The sequence below is a fragment of the Saccopteryx leptura genome, chromosome 3 (genome assembly GCF_036850995.1).
Source record: "Saccopteryx leptura isolate mSacLep1 chromosome 3, mSacLep1_pri_phased_curated, whole genome shotgun sequence".
Lineage (NCBI taxonomy): Eukaryota > Metazoa > Chordata > Mammalia > Chiroptera > Emballonuridae > Saccopteryx > Saccopteryx leptura.
The window spans coordinates 122,357,117-122,373,462 of record NC_089505.1 but is presented as its reverse complement, the minus strand read 5'-3'; the positions used below and the strand labels follow the sequence as shown (position 1 = coordinate 122,373,462).

Sequence of the window (16,346 nt, the reverse complement as noted above, 5' to 3'; positions counted from 1 at the left end):
ACAGATGACATCACATTTAATAGTAAAAGCCTGGATGCTTTTCCCAAATATCAAAGAACAGACAGGGATATTCCTCTCATCACTATATTCAACATGATACTGAAGTGATAACAAATTCAATCAGACTTTGAGGGGAGGAGCAAAGAAAAGAAAGGTATATATATTGGGGAGAAAAAAATAAAACTATCTTTGTTTGCAGATGACATCAATGTCTATGTACAAATTCTAAATAATTGACATATTCCTGGAACTAAAAAAAAAAGATCATTGCAAGGTCATGAGACACAAGATTAATGAAAAAAAAGTCAATTGTTTTCCTATAGACCAATAAAAAACAAATAGAATTTGAAATTGAAAACACAATACCATTTAAATCATTTCAAAAAAATGAATGTTTAGATATAAATCTAACAAAATATTTGTTTGTAAGACCTATATGCAAAAAACTACAAAACTCTGATGAAAGCAATCACAGATCTAAATAAATTAAAACATTTTATGTTTATAGATAAAAGGATTCAATGATGTTAAAATTTCAATTCTTTCCCCACTTAATCTATAGATTAATCATAATCCCAGTCAAAATTTCACCCAGCTATCTTGTAGATACTAATAAACTGACTATAAAGTTTATCTAACCAGCCAGAAGACAGAGAATTGCAACACAGTAACGAAGGACAGAGTCAGAGGACTGACACCACCTGACTTCAAGACTTACTATAAGACTACGGTAATTAAGACAACATGGTATTAGTGAAAGAATACTTTAAAATTAACACAGCAACTGAAAAGAATAGAGACCTAGAAATAGATTCATACAAATATAGTCAACTGATCATTGACAAGGAGGTAAAAGCAATTCAGTGGAGAAAGGATAATCTTTTTTTTTTTTTTAACCAGTGGTGTTGGAACAATTGGATATCTATGTAAATTTTTAAAAATGAAACAGAAAAATTTATACACAGACCTTTCACTTTTCAAAAAATTAACTCAAAGTAAATCATAGACCTAAATAAAAGTTTTATAATATTGTATAAATTATATAAAATTTAGACAATATTATAAAACTTCTAGAAAAACAAAATAAGAAAAATCTTATGGGACCTCAAGTTTAGCAGTGAGTTTTTAAATACAATGTCAAAAGCATGATTCATGAAAAAAATTGGTAAGTTAAGGTTGATTAAAATTTAAAACGTCTATGCAACAGACACTGTTAAGAGAATAAAAGAAAAATCACGAGTGAAAGAAATATTTGAAAAACATATAAGATCTACCAGAAAGTTCTATCCATTTCTATAACAACAAGTTTCGACACGTAAGCACATGTTTATTTGGCGCATGTGTGCCTCTCTATTTTTATCACTTAATGTATACATACTGATGTAGCAAATTAACTAAAACAAAGTTGACTCACGTTAGTCTTATGTGTGAAGCCATAGTGTACCCATGGCTACTGATAAAGTTCATTTACGCCACTGTATTGTATACAAATTTCAACAAGGAAGAAATGCTACAGAAGCATGTAGAAATTTATTGAAAGTGTTTGGTGAAGGTACAGTTTCTGATAGGACATGCAGAAGATGGTTCGAAAAATTTGAAACAGGTGATTTTGACCTTTCTGATAAGCCACGTTCTGGGCAACCATCTTTGATCAATGACGATGTTGTTAAGACCATGTTGGAGCAAGATCCTTTTCTGACAACATCGGAGATCGCAGAAAGGCTTAATTCAGCTCAACAAACCATTTCGGACCATATTTGGAAGATAGGATTAGTGTGGAAATATTCAAGATGGGTGCCACATGAATTAAGTCAGAAGAATTTGGATGATCGAGTAGTCATATGCACATCTCTGCTTGCTCGAAACAAAATCGAGCCTTTCTTGAACCAGATGATAACTGGGGATGAAAAGTGGATTACTTACGAAAACATCGTAAGGAAAAGGGCATATTGTGAACCCGGAAAACCTAGCCCTTCCACCTCTAATCCAAATTTGACTCTGAATAAGAGAATGTTGTGTATATAGTGGGACATTCGAGGACATTATGAGCTTTTAAAACTGAACAAAAAGCTCAATTCGGAGAAGTATTGTTAGCAACTGGATAATTTAAGGACAGCAGTCCAAGAAAAGAGGCCGGCGATGTTCAATAGAAAGAACATCATACTGCATCATGATAATGCCAGGCCACATGCTGCTTTGGGTACTTATCAAAAAATTGCAGAACTAGGCTGGGAAATTCTGTCACATCTACCATATTCCCTGGACTTAGCACCCTCCGACTATCACTTGTTTTTGTCCTTACAAAATTTTTTGAAGGGCAAAAAATTCAAAAATAAAGAAGATATCAAACAAGCACTGGTTCAGTTTTCACATCAAAAAATAAAACACTTTTCAAAAATGGGATATACAAATTGCCCTCACGCTGGTAAGAAATCATTAATAATAATGGCAATTATATTATTTAATAAAGTTTATTGACGGTAAAAAAATTTGTATTTTGTTTTATTTCAAAAAACGAACAGAACTTTCCAGTAGACCGTATATATCTGTTAAAGGACTTGTATTGAAAAATTAAAACGAAAAATAGAAAACAACCACCCAATTAAAAATAGGCAAAAGATCTGGACACCTCATTAAAAAATATATACACATGGCAAATAAGCATATGAAAAGATACTAATTTGTCATTAAGGAATTACAAGTTAAAGTAATGAGAATCCATAACATAGCTATTAGAATGGCTAAACCCCCCAAAATTGACAATATCACATGCTGGGGAGGACATGGAGCAAGAGGAAATCTCATTCATTGCTAGTGAGAATGCAAAATGGTACAACCATTTTGGAAGACAGTTGGGAAGCTTCTTATAAAACCTAAACATAGTCTTATCAGACAATCTAGCAATTCCACTCCTAGATATTTGTCTAATTGATTTGAAAATATGTCTACACAAAAACTTGCATGTGAATGTTTGTAGCAGCTTTATTCATAATTGCCAAAACCGAAGCAAACAAGACGCCCCTCAGTAAGTGAATGGAAGAATAAATGGTGATACATCCATAAAATGGAAAACTATTCAGTAATGAAAGAAAATGAACTCTTAAGCCATGAAAAGACATGAAAAAAACTTTGAATGTGTATTTATAAGTGAAAGAAACCAGTCTGAAAAATCTACCCACTGTATGGTTTCAATTATTTGTCATTCTAGAAAGGGAAAAACTATACTAACAGTAAAATAATCAGTAGTTACCAGAGTTGAAAGGGAAGAAAAGAAGGATATGTGCAAAACACAGAGGGCTTTTAAGGGCATATTAACGATTCTGTATGATATTTTAATGGTGGATACAGGGCATTATGCACTTGTCAAAACCCATAGAAATTTACAACACAAATAGTAAACTTTAATGCATGCAAATTTAAAAAATATTTGGAAGGTCAGATGATCCAGGGAAGGAATGCAGATCGTGACAAGAGAATCTACCTCTTACAAATGTATGAAACAAACTCACTAAAGGGGAGGAAAGGGACTGACCTGAGTAACTTTGGAAGTAAATGGAGTCTTAAGTCCAAATGCAAAAGGAACTGCACATCAGCTCTGTATCCTAGTTTGATAAAGTTGTTTCCCAAGGGGATATGGGTTAAAAATTCTGAATAGTGCTATACTTATATCCTAGATTCTCCCTAGAGCCTCCAGAGAAAGTATGGTCCTGCTTTTGCCTTTCCATTTTATACAGAGATTTACATAATAAAGTATTTATATCACTTTTACTTGTCATAGTGAAAAAGTGGAAATAACCCAAATACCCATCAACAGGTCAATAGATAAACCATGATGTAGGCATACAATGGTATACTACTCAGTAATCAAACTATTGAAACATAAAGCAACATGGATGAACCTCAAAACAACAATGCTGAGCAAAAGAAGCCAAACAAACATATTTCGTCTTCCCCATTCTCTTGTTCCTCTCCTTGGTGACAATGATTAGACAATTACTATCCCTAACACTATGACTCAACTCTCATGTCTCTTACATTCCACTATGTTTGGAATTCTTTATCTCTCTGTGCTTCAGTTTGGATGCTTTCTATTTCCTTGTCCTTATGGTCTTTTGTTGTGCTTAATGAACTCTTATCCCATCCTTGAGTTTTTAATTTCATATAAGGTTTTTATTCAGTTTTAAAATCCCAATTTAATACTTTTCATAAACTCCAATTCTCTATTGGATTTTCTGTCCAGTCAGCTATTTTAACCACCTTTCCCACTCTTTTTAAAAAACATATTAATCATAATTATTTAAAAAATCTTGCTAACTGCAATATCTGAATCATCTGTGGTTCAATTTCTAATATTTGCTTTTTCTCTTGTTTTTTTTTTAATCTAAAATCCTTTTCTACATATTTCTGGTAATAATTTACTGAATGGCAGGCACTATGTATTTAAAAATATTGGCATTCCAAAAGGTGTTACCAGATGTTTACTCCTTCCCATTAGGCAGCTAGACTAAAGGAGATGTTCATCTTCATCCAACCAGGTGTGCCCAGATCCTAGACTGCTTCAAACAACTGTTTTGGTTTGTCATCAGCTGCCTCCTCACCTCCAGCTTGTATATTCCTAGTTTGTTGTTAATTCTATCTCCTTGGCACACTGTGGGTTCACTATTTCTCATGATCTTTCCAAACACAATGCTTATGATTTGATATTGACTCTGCATACCTTATACCTTCATCTTGTCACCGATCTGTGTTTCAAAAGACTAGGATAGATAAGAGCAAGCAAGGGGTAATATATACAGAATTTAAAAAGACATAATTCCTCTGCTTCTCATCTGAGACAAAACAGGTATTTTACCCCAGGGCAGGGCTCTGCCAGGATCTTGTTCCTACAGAGCCACCTAGCCCAAGACCCGGCCCTCTGCAAGTATACAGAGAGGTGGGAAATTGCTGTGGCATCAGAAAGACTGTCTCAAGGGCATCTGCTACATCTGCCCCAAATATGTATAACACAAGATGCCAGACTGTTTAGCCTCAAATCCATTTTAGGCTGAGAGGAGGTGTACATGACCAAATTAATAATAAATAAAATAAAGACGTGTTTTTCCTCTGATATTTTATTGACCACTAGTGGACACTGTGAAAACCACAATGTAGTTGGATAGACGTTGGACAGAACCACTGGCTGAATTCTTTCAAAAGCTAAGTGGTAAAGGCTATAAAAGTACATGAGTGCCATCTAGAGGTAAGACTAGTACTGCAACTTATTTATTTATAATTGTATTGGGGTGATACTGGTTATAATTAAACAGGTTTCAGATGCCCAATTCTACATCTCTGTGCAACATATTGTGTGTTCATCCCCCCAAAGTCAATTCATCACTATTGATCACCCCTATACCCTCCTCTACCCTGCCCCCAGAAATCTCCACACTGTTGTCCATATTCATGAGGTTTTGTTTTTGTCTTATTTTTTTTGTTTTGTTTTTACTGCAGCGTTTTTAAAGGCTGTTCATGCAAAAAGGGCCACTGAAATTTGTTCCCAGAGACCAGTAATTATCAGAGCCTAGTGGACATTTCTACTATTGTCAACGAGTGCAATAAGCAAGTTTTTTTTTACATCTGGGTCAAAATCTGCCTCTACCTTCCTTGACCACCTCAGACCACAATAACCTCCCCTTCCCTGATAGTTCCTAGTATATTTCTTTATCCTTTAATCAGTTCATAGTCAGAACACTGTCTATCCTTAACAATTTTTAAATTAACTGAATGCATTTTATTGAGCTTATATAGTCAAGATAAAATGATAGGCATTAACTTGCACAGAACATAGACATGATATATGTATCAGTCTCAGGGTAGGCAGTCAGCACTTGGCCAACAAACATTTTTAACATAGTCTTTCTGCCAGAGTGCACTCAGCAATGGGACTATCTGCTGATTCATGACGAGTCTATCTTTGGGCTGGAGGGGACATTGTGCAGTCCCCTCCTTCTCTCAGTGGGAATACCTTGCACAACATCTATGAAATGTGCCCTGCCCTTGCTAGGACAGGATCCTTTAGAAGAGCACCATCTCCAGGACAAGTGGACATTTACCAGCAGGTCACTATATAATACAAAACATAGGTTTTGGGAGTCAGCAAAATGCATTACTGAATCCTAGCTCTGTCACTTCTGGAATGTGCAAACTACTGAACCTTGGGCTAATTACTTCTCTGAGACTTCATTTTCTAGTTGTTTGTTTGTTTTTAAGAAAAAGAGAGAGAGAGAGAGAGTGCCTGACAGGAAAGAGATGAGAAGCATCAACTTGTAGTTGTGACACTTTTTAGTTGTTCATTGATTGCTTTCTCATATGTTCCTTGACTGGGAGGCTCCAGCCAAGCCTGTGACCCCTTGCTCAGGCCAGCAAGCTTGGGCTCAAGCCAGTGAGCTTGGACTTCAAGCCAGCAACCTTTGGACTCAAGCCAGCAATTTTTGGGCTCAAGCCAGTGACCATGGGGTCATGTCTATGATCCCATGCTCAAGCTAGTGACTCCACGCTCAAGCTGGTGAGCCTGCGTTCAAGCCGGCAACCTTGGGGTTTTGAACCTGGGACCTCAGTTTGCCAGGCCAATGCTCTATCCACTGCACCATTGCTTGGTCAGACAATTTCTTAGTTGTTGTTTTTTTTCCTGTATTTTTCTGAAGCCGGAAACGGGGAGAGACAGTCAGACAGACTCCCGCATGCGCCGGACCGGGATCCACCCAGCATGCCCACCAGGGGGCGACGCTCTGCCCACCAGGGGTCGATGCTCTGCCCCTCTGGGGCATTGCTCTGTTGCGACCAGAGCCACTCTAGCACCTGGGGCAGAGGCCGAGGAGCCATCCCCAGCGCCTGGGCCATCTTTGCTCCAATGGAGCCTTGGCTGCGGGAGGGGAAGAGAGAGACAGAGAGGAAGGAGAGGGGGAGGGGTGGAGAAGCAGATGGGTGCCCCTCCTGTATGCCCTGGCCGGGAATCGAACCCGGGACTTCTGCACGCCAGGCCGACGCTCTACCACTGAGTCAACCGGCCAGGGCCAATTTCTTAGTTTCTTAAATGGAATAATAATACCTACCTCGTGGTCTTATGGTAAGGATCAGCAAGAGTATTTATGACTTATACACGACCTAGCTTGATTTCTGAAACCAAGAAGGTGCTGAGAAAATATTAGCTTTTATCATTATTCTGATAATAATAACTTATAAGATTAACTTATCTACCTTACAGAATTGTTGCAAGGATTAAATTAGGAACACACGCATATAGACTGCCCAGTGAGACATCAGTTCAAATTTTTTCATCACGAGAAGCTGCCAGAGGCTTCTGTCTGACAAACACTGTAAGTTTGGTCACCTAGAAGTCGACCTTTGATTTCTCTCTGAACACTTCAGTTGCGCACCTCTTAGTTAATACAAACAAAAGACCACAAAATACACACTGGGATGTGGACTAGGTGTAATAGGATTCTTTGAGGTCTAAAAAGATTGTCCTTTGCAAACCCTCCCAAAATCTGGCTACTTTGCAAAAGGGACTAAATTTGCACAGGGTTGAGGAATCTCTAAGAAAAGGGATTAAAGTCAGTCTCTTCCCTTCTGAGAATCAACAAGATTAAGATCTCTCTGATAGAGGGAAGGCACTTGGAAGCATCAGCGAAGGCTTTAACTCAGGGGGAGTCAACCTTTTTATACCTGCCGCCCACTTTTGTATCTCTGTTAGTAGTAAAATTTTCTAACCACCCACTGGTTCCACAGTAATGGTGATTTATAAAATAGGGAGGTTACTTTATAAAATTTATAAAGCAGAGTTACAGTAACTCTTGGTAAGTAATTATAATAATAATTACTTACCAAGTACTTTATGTCAGATTTTCGCTAAGTTTGGCAGAATAAATCTTTATAAAACAACTTACTATAGTTAAATCTATCTTTTTATTTATACTTTGGTTGCTCTGCTACCACCCACCATGAAAGCTGGAATGCCCACTAGTGAGAGGTAGGGACCAGGCTGACTACCACTGCTTTAACTATAGGATGTTCTTGGAAAAGACAAAGAAGGTAGCTATTATAAGCAAGTAGGCCTTAAACAATTAAATGAGAAGTAAAAGCCTTGTAACCATTTTTTTTTATGCCTCAGACCGGAGAAGGGGGCCATTCAAGCATTGCATCTGGAATATGGTAGCACTCAATCAATAGCGGTTCTTATTACTGATACTGTTCCACATGGTTTCTTGCTAATCCAAGCCAGAGCTGTGTCATCTGGCAGCAGCCTCATCTGGGTCCCGTTAGCAGCCTCTCTGCGAATGCTCACTCAGTGGCGAGGCCAGAGCCCCCTTAGGGCGGAGGGAGAGACTGCAAGGCAGGGGGCCCGGACCAGGCTGCCAGACACAGACAGGGCTCAGAATTCTAAAATATTCCCCACATACTTCTCCCCTTCGGTGCTTGGTTTTCCCTAGCAGGGAGACATTCAAGAAATGCCTCAAAATAATGCTTGCCTTTGAACATTTCTAACAAGAACAACTTGCTGTAAGTGGCGTATCTAAAGAAGGCTGCCCAAGCGGCAGATGGTTTTGTTTTCTCTTTTTTCTCCCCCTACCAGTGTTATGTTTCTTGCACAGTTCAGTGCAGAATAGAGGCAGAACAAGCAGGGGAGAGAATGAAGTAATAGTTCTTGTGGATGTGACAAAGTCCAGAGGCCTCGAATTATCTCTTGAGTGTGTTGCATGTTCCCTCCCCGAGGACTTCCTGTGCTTGCTACATGGATAATACACTTTTAAGGACTTGAAACCGCAGAATGGCAACCTCAACAAAACTGGCAATTGGACGATAAACTGCCATTACTAATTTGCATCCCGATAGGGCAGGTTTCATTATAATGCACACTTAATTACATCAGAGGCATGGGAAATAAATCATATTCCCCTGACCTATTGCTGGGATTACCTTATAAATACAAACAGCCAGATTTATCTCTAAGTTTATTGGTGACAAATATCAGCCCGTTGTCCTAATGATGCTATAACATCATCTACTACCATGGGATGCAATTTAGGGAAATTCCTCAAAAATAATCTAGGAATGGCAGGCAATGGGAACTTGCGGGGCCCAGAAAATAGCCCATGCTTCCCCAGCCTTGGCAGCATATGTGATCACCTGGGGCGAGTTAACAGAACAGCAATGCACAGGCTCCACCCCAGACCTATTAAGTCAGAATCTCTAGGGAGAGGGCCCAGTTATCAGGATATTTTAAAGCTTCCCTGGTGATTAATATGCACAGCCTAGGATGAATGCCGGGGATATAAATCAGCCTCCTGATTATGCAGGCGAGGTTGAGGCCTTGCAGTGGAGGTGGCTGGTGCGACACTCCCAGGGGTGGCGGGGAGAGCTGTGACTGGAGCCACGGGCTCTGCCCAGTTGGCACGCTTCCAGGCTGGCTGCCCTGCCTCGGCAACTCTTTGGTTTGGTTCCCTCTCCCCACATGACCACACCTCTGCCTCCATGTCTCTGTTTCATTCAGTGATTCGTCAGATTTGTACAGAGTACCTACTATGTGCCAGAAATCTCCATTGTTGGACTATGCTCCCACCTTCTGGGTGGCTAGTCCTTTTGCATTGATTGAAGTGACTGTCCTAGCATTCCTGTAAGCAACAGCTCCTGGCTGATCCAGCCACAAGAGGGAGCCAAGGGCCCCACTCTTCTCTGCATAGACCCACAAGTTAGGCAAATCAAATGGAAGGCATACATATAGCAGGAGGCAAGCAGTCCAGTGGTAGGGAGAGATCTTTAAGAAATGACCTCTGACGAACTCCCAGGAGTGAGGCGCTCTGCTACCCACCATAAGAAAGGCAGTAGGCTACCCAAAAGGGAGCGGGCTTCACAGCCAGGTGTCCCATGGGCCTTACTGGTTGCTAGTGCATCTCAGGCCTTCATCTGAAAAAATAAAATCCTAGAGGGTTGTACAGGATTAAATGTGATCAAGTAATAGTAAATGCCATCTTCAAATAAAATATTCCCTTGCTTGCCTGACTGGTGGTGGCACAGTGGATAAAGCATCAACTTGAAACTCTGAGGTCCCAGGTGCAGAACCCCAAAGTCACTGGCTTGAGCATGGGATCATCAGAATGATCCAATGGTCACTGGCTTGAGCCCAAGGTCGCTGGCTTCAGCAAGGGGTCACTGGCTCAGCTTGAGCCCCCCCAGTCAAGGCACCTATGAGAAACAATCAATGAACAACTAAAGTGAAGCAACTATGAATTGATGCTTCTCATCTTTCTTCCTTCCTGTCTGTCTACCTCTGTCACTCTCTCTCTCAGGCATGCACGTGATGAAAAAAAAAAAAATTCTCCCTGCCTTTTCTCCCCCAGCCTTTCATCCTCTGCTGTGGATTAAATGTTTGTGTCTTCTAAAACTCATATGTTAAGATCCTTACTTCCAATGTAATGGTGGTAGGGCCTGTGGAAGGTGATGAAGTCATGAGGGTAGACCCCTTGTGATGAGACTGGTGCTCTTATGAAAGAGACCCCAGAGAGCTCCCTTCCTCCTTCTGCCCCCTGAGGACACGGAGAGAAGACAGCCCTCTCTGCACCAGGAAGCAGCCCCCACCAGACACTGACTGCTGGCGCCTGGATCTCGGACGTCCAGCCTCCAGAACGGAGAGAAATACATTTTTGTTTTTATATGCTACCCACTCTGTGATATTTTGTTCCAGCAGCCCCGGTGGACTAAGAAACTATCCTATTCTTTGTTCCTTTCCCCGAAAAGCCGAATCACGCAGGGAGAGCCGGAGCCGCAGAGTATCTACAACTCCGCGGTGGGCAGGAATCCACTTTGTAGCCTTCCCTGAAGGACTGTCCTGTAAACTGGAAACTATAAACTTTATATTCTCCAATTACAAGAGGAACAATGCCTCAAAGGGCCCTGTTTGTCACCAATCCCTCCACCAGATAATTAGTCAGGGGATCTGGGGCATCGCAGCCCAGCCCCCCGCCCCTCCCTGACTGCCCAGCCCCACTGAGGAGCAGTCCTCGGCTTCCAGACTCCGGGGGACACTCCCAGGTTTGGAATTTGCTGCTTCCATTGGTAGGATGGCTGTCTCTGTCTTAAGCTAAAGCTCAGTTCCCCACCGGAGCTTCTTCCTTGGGCCTTTCAGAGATTTGGAGTCCGAGATACAGCCCCTCAGAGTCTTCTCTCTGTCAGCCTTTAACCAACAAGTCCCTCCCCATCCTGGTAAAACCTCCCCCAACTTGTGGTTCCCACCCAGGAAGATGACTGGTTTCAGTGTGTTCTGACCAGGCTCAAGGGCAATGGACTGCTCACACGTCACTGCTGGCCAGACTGCATACACCTTGGAGCAACCAGTCAGCCTTCCCCTTCCTGTCCACCCAGGGCTTTCCCTGGTTCTCAGATTGTCTTCATATGAATTCTGCAAAAGACTGAGCTCCTTAAAAATTGATGTTTCTAGATGGGGACTTGGACATAAAGCCAGACCAATACAACCAGCCCTTTCCTCTCTGTCCCCTGTGTCCCCTCCTCCCCTTCTCCCTCCCCAGCACACAGATGGGTGTCTATCTTCTCACCAGCACCCACAGAGCTCAGCTCTCTTGGCCTCAAAAACCTTTTATTGAAAAATTCCAATTCTTAGATTCTTTTCTGGGCAAATACAATCTCCAAAATGAAAAGTCTTCTTTCCCCTCAACCCTGCACAACCAGAGCTGGTCCTGACCAGCAGGTGGAGCCACTGGCTCCTCCCCAGGCTGAAAAGGAGAACATACCTTTTACGTGGATGCATCAGTCCTTTCCTTTCTTTCTCCCTCCCTCCCAATACACACACACACATACACACACACGCACGCACACACGCACACACACACGCACGCACACACACACACAAACACACGCACACAAACACACACGCACACAAACACACCCACACAAACACGCGCACACACACGCGCGCACACACACGCACACACACAACACACACACACACTTACTATCTAGCTGCAGAACTGAAAAGCCTCCTTAACCATTGGGGATTCATCCCTGTGCCTACAAAGACCTGGCACTTAGCACATTCTCAGCGAATGTGTGTGGGACTGAAGATGGCCCCCAGGAAGCAGCTACTCAGAGAAGCAATGAGAAAAATGAGTCCCATCTGGAGTTTCTGCTGATTAGATCCTACATATAAAGTTCTAACTGAAAGTTTTAAATTATAAAAACATTTCTGTGAGATCCTCCTCTCTTCTTTTCCCACAAAATTCAGGCTCCATTTTGGGCGCCAAAGATATGGCTCCTTATCTTTTGGCTGCAGCCCCTCGGGGGAGGGAGCAAGGCAGTTCTTTGGAAGGTTTCTAGTTCCTTCTTGGCCTACCTGTGTGCTCCCCCAAAACCTGGGATCCTGGGGAACCCCATCATCAGACAACATCTGCCTCACTGAGAGTGCTTCAGTCCAAGGATTTCCTGTGTAACCGCAGTTTGTCTCACTCCAGAGCTTGTGCCTGAAACCACTGGACCACACAGCCTCTGGCACTGTCAGCAATTAGAGATCCCCTGTGATGACAGCAGTATACATCAGCCAAGCCGGCGAGTGCATGCACTATAGAAGGAATTCACAGGAGGGCTAAACCTAGCTTCCAAAGGAGGCAATTAAGGTTGTCAGAAAAACTACACAGGTTGGATGACTATGTGTAAGGGAATTCATTCATTCATTCATTCCTAGCGAAGAGGCACTAAGAATATGGTAAAAGCAAAGTTTCTAGAATCAGACAGCCCTGGTTTTAAATATTGGCTCTAACACTAAAAATCCGACATAACCTTGAGCAAGTCACTTGAACCACCACCACTCCCCACTCTCACTCCACTGCAAATTTGAGAACAATTATATCTCTATTTCCAGGGTTGCTGTAAAGATGAGATAATGTGTATAATGTAGTCATTTAATCCTCATAAAAGTCTGGCAAGACAGATACTGTTTTTCTCATTACACAGATGAGAAAACCGAAGCACTAACAAGGGAAGACAGTTTTCCAAGTTCACACAGCTTGGCCCTGGCAGAGTGAGCCACAGCATACAGTTCTGCCAACCTGGTCAGCCTGTGTTACTTGTCAGGGTGTGTGGGGTCTCCTGCCATCTGGGTGCCCACCCTTGCAGAGTCAGGCATCACCATAGCCCAGGAAAACCGGCCTCAGTGCCCTCAGAATCGACATTCTTCCCAAGAGTCTTTTGCAGCATCAAACATGAACTTGTCTCTGTCCCACGTCCTGCCGGCAACACGTGCATCAAAAATGGCGGCCTTGCTCCCATCTGTGATGGGCAGAAGGTGCTGCCTCCACCTTCATGGCTCAAGCTGTGTCCAGCTTCAAGAAATGACCTGCGCAGTTCTTGGCTGCTCGGGAAGCCCCCCGTCACAGGCCCGTGTAAAGGGAGAAGCCTAGTGCTCAAAGAAGGTTCACATCCATCTCTCTGTCTGGCTGCTACTGGAGACAGTACCCCAGTGTGAACTCATTCGGCCACTCTCGAGGGGACCTGGCTCATCTCACCTTCTCTCGGTGTCTCTCTCCTCTCTGGACAGAGGGTTCCTTGTTCTCACAGTTCTCTTGTCCCCTTATCTGGAAGACAAGCTCCCCGAGCCCAAGCACTTCTCTGGGAGTAACCATTTCCATATCATGAGCAAAAGGTAGATTTGATGACTGACAGCTGTTAGCACACAAAAGTCACCCCAGATAGTTGTTTGAAATAATCCCCCTGCAATAGATTTTTATTTGGAAGAACCTGGAGTAAGGTCTAAGAAGCTGCAATGTTAACTGTGGGGACTCCTGATGCCTACCAGCCCTGGAGAGCAGACTGCTTTAATGCTCCTGACCTGGGGTCTTGGGGCAAGACACCAGCCACTAAAACTCAGCCAAGGTCTCCGAGTTGAACCTGGCAAAAAGCACAGGGTTCAATGGCAGACAAACCCAGTTTACTTCCCAGCTGTGCCACTTCCTAGCTATGCAGCCTAATGACTTCACATCTGTGTGCCTCGGTTACCCTGTCCCTGGGTCCCTCTTATTTTTAGAGCTATCGTGAGGATGAAGAGAGGTATGATACATCATCCGTATGGTCCAGAGCCAGTGACATCAGATTCTCTTCAGTCTCTGCTTGCACTTGACCACAAGGTCTCACTCCCATGTCTCCGGCTTAGCATATGAGGTAACAGATTGAGAATGTTTGGGCATGTCTCTCTCTCCGAGTGAGCTGTGAGCTCCTCGAGGACAGGGGTCACGATTAAACCCTCTCTCTATTTCCAGGGCCTAATGCAGAGCCTGGCACACAGCCGGTCTCTGTGAGCTGTAGGAACTATTAAAATAAAGAGAGAAGGCCTTCAATCTGTTCTTTCTCCCACGGGTCCTTGTCAGTTTGTGCAAGAATAATAAAACCTCCCAGAGTTTATTGAAAAACTACTAGGTACCAGGCACTATGCTAGGGACTTGACATACCTCACTTTTAATCCTGATAAAATACCTGAGGGTATGGATTACTAATCCTGATCCCCAACCCACCCCAATTCTTTTTAATCTCGGAGATGACTGTGATTTGGAAAGGTATCCTGCCCAAGGTCATGCAGCTAGAGGATGTCAGAGTCAGAACCAGAACCCAAATCCATCTAACCCCGAAGCTCCTACCCTTCTCACGGCAGCCACGTCCTCTGCCTGCAGCCCCTTTCTTGTCCCCAGGACTCGTGGAGGTCATGGTGAAAGGCACAACAGAAGCCAAGCAAATCCCCAGGCCCACAGCCTACCTTAATGCCCATCAGATACACACTCATCTAAAACTTTCGGCAGACTAAAACCCATAAAAATCGTACCCTTATTTAGTGTTTCTCCAAGCCTAGCTCTGAGGCAGCTCCATAACTCTTGGCTGGGAATATTATTTCAAATAACTCATGCGGACAGCTGTGTAACCAAGAGGAGAGATAGATGGGTCCCGGAATGCCCCTTCGCTGTAGATCACAACCCCCCCACTCCCACACCCTCCCCCAAGCTGCCCGGACAGAAAGGGTCAATGATTAATTATGTTAAGATAAACAGAGTTAATTTTCTTCCTGGATAAAACTAATTACAACTGTGTTTGTTTTGGTAGGACACGGAATTACTGTCCCCAGTGACAAATCTTCCTAATTGAAAAGAGTGTTTATTTTAAAGGGGTGGGGGCTGGGGTCACTAAACAACAGTTAGCTAGTGTTTTCCCCATTTTTCATGTGAAGAGGGACAGTGATTAGGTGTCGGCCTCAAAGGAACACGCAAACTCTCTCTCTCTGGGTCCCCCTCCCTCAGGCCTGCCAAGAGCCTCCCCGGCAACAGGGTGGGGGAGAAGTATGTGGCGGTTTGGAAGAGGTTTCCTGGAACCCAAGCGTTGTGGTTGTTTAGCTCTTAGTGGTGGGTGAAAGCAGGGAGCACCCTCTTCGGCAACCCAGTGAGGAGTGAGGAAGGAGTATTTTGAATCCCACTGCCCACCACTATCATAAACTGTGGGAGAACATACAAGCAAACTCAAAGAAATTCTCATAGCATTACACTAGGTCAGATTCAGTGCTAAGAGACTGGGGAGGAAGAAAAGAGAGAAACAGAGTCCCAGCTCTCAGGGAGTCCATAACCAAATGAGGGAGGTAGGGATCACCTTAAGGTGCTGCAGGACCAGGGGGAGAGGCCAGGAGAAGAGGGGGGTGGGGACAGGAAGAGCTTCATGCCGAGGCGCCAGCATGAGCGAAGGTGTGCATGTGTCTGGTGTGTTCCGAGCGCAGTAAACCATCCAGAACTGAGGCACATGGCGGCAGAGGAGGCTGGGAAGATAGCTGACATTTGGATCATGACAGGTAGTATTAGTTTGCTAAGGCTGCCATTAAAAAGTATCACTAACTGGGTGGCTAAGACAACAGAAATTTGTTGTCTCACAATTCTGGAAGCTGGAAATCCAAAATCAAGGTGTTGGCAGAGCCAGCTCCTTCCAAAGGCTCTAGGAAAGGACCCTTCCTTGCTTTTCCCAGCTTCTGGCAGCAGCTTCAGGTGCCCACTGGCTCACAGCAGCTTCATGCCGATCTCTGCCTCCATCTTCACTTAGCCGTACTCCTCCGTGTCTGGGTCCAGACCTCCCCTTTTTACAAGGACACCATTCATATTGAATTAAGGGCCCACCCGCCTCCACTAGGACCTCATCTTAATTCACTAATTACATTTTAACAACCCCATTCTCAAATAAGGTCTCACTGTGAGGTACCAGAGGTTAGGATCTCAGCACAGCTTTTCAAGGGACACAACTCAACTCTTAACGCAGGTTACAGCGGGCACCTTCAGAAG

At 43.2% G+C, this 16,346-nt stretch overlaps 1 protein-coding gene across 1 annotated transcript in view; it reads right to left on the bottom strand.

Annotated features, from left to right (window-relative positions):
* Positions 1-14,734, bottom strand: part of LOC136397661 (selection and upkeep of intraepithelial T-cells protein 1-like) — a 98,423-nt gene extending 83,689 nt beyond the window's left edge. The window contains exon 1 of the mRNA XM_066372166.1: positions 14,676-14,734. The gene's annotated coding sequence lies outside the window, so the exon portion shown is untranslated. The remainder of the gene's footprint in view (positions 1-14,675) is intronic.
* Between the last annotated feature and the right edge of the window lie 1,612 nt (positions 14,735-16,346).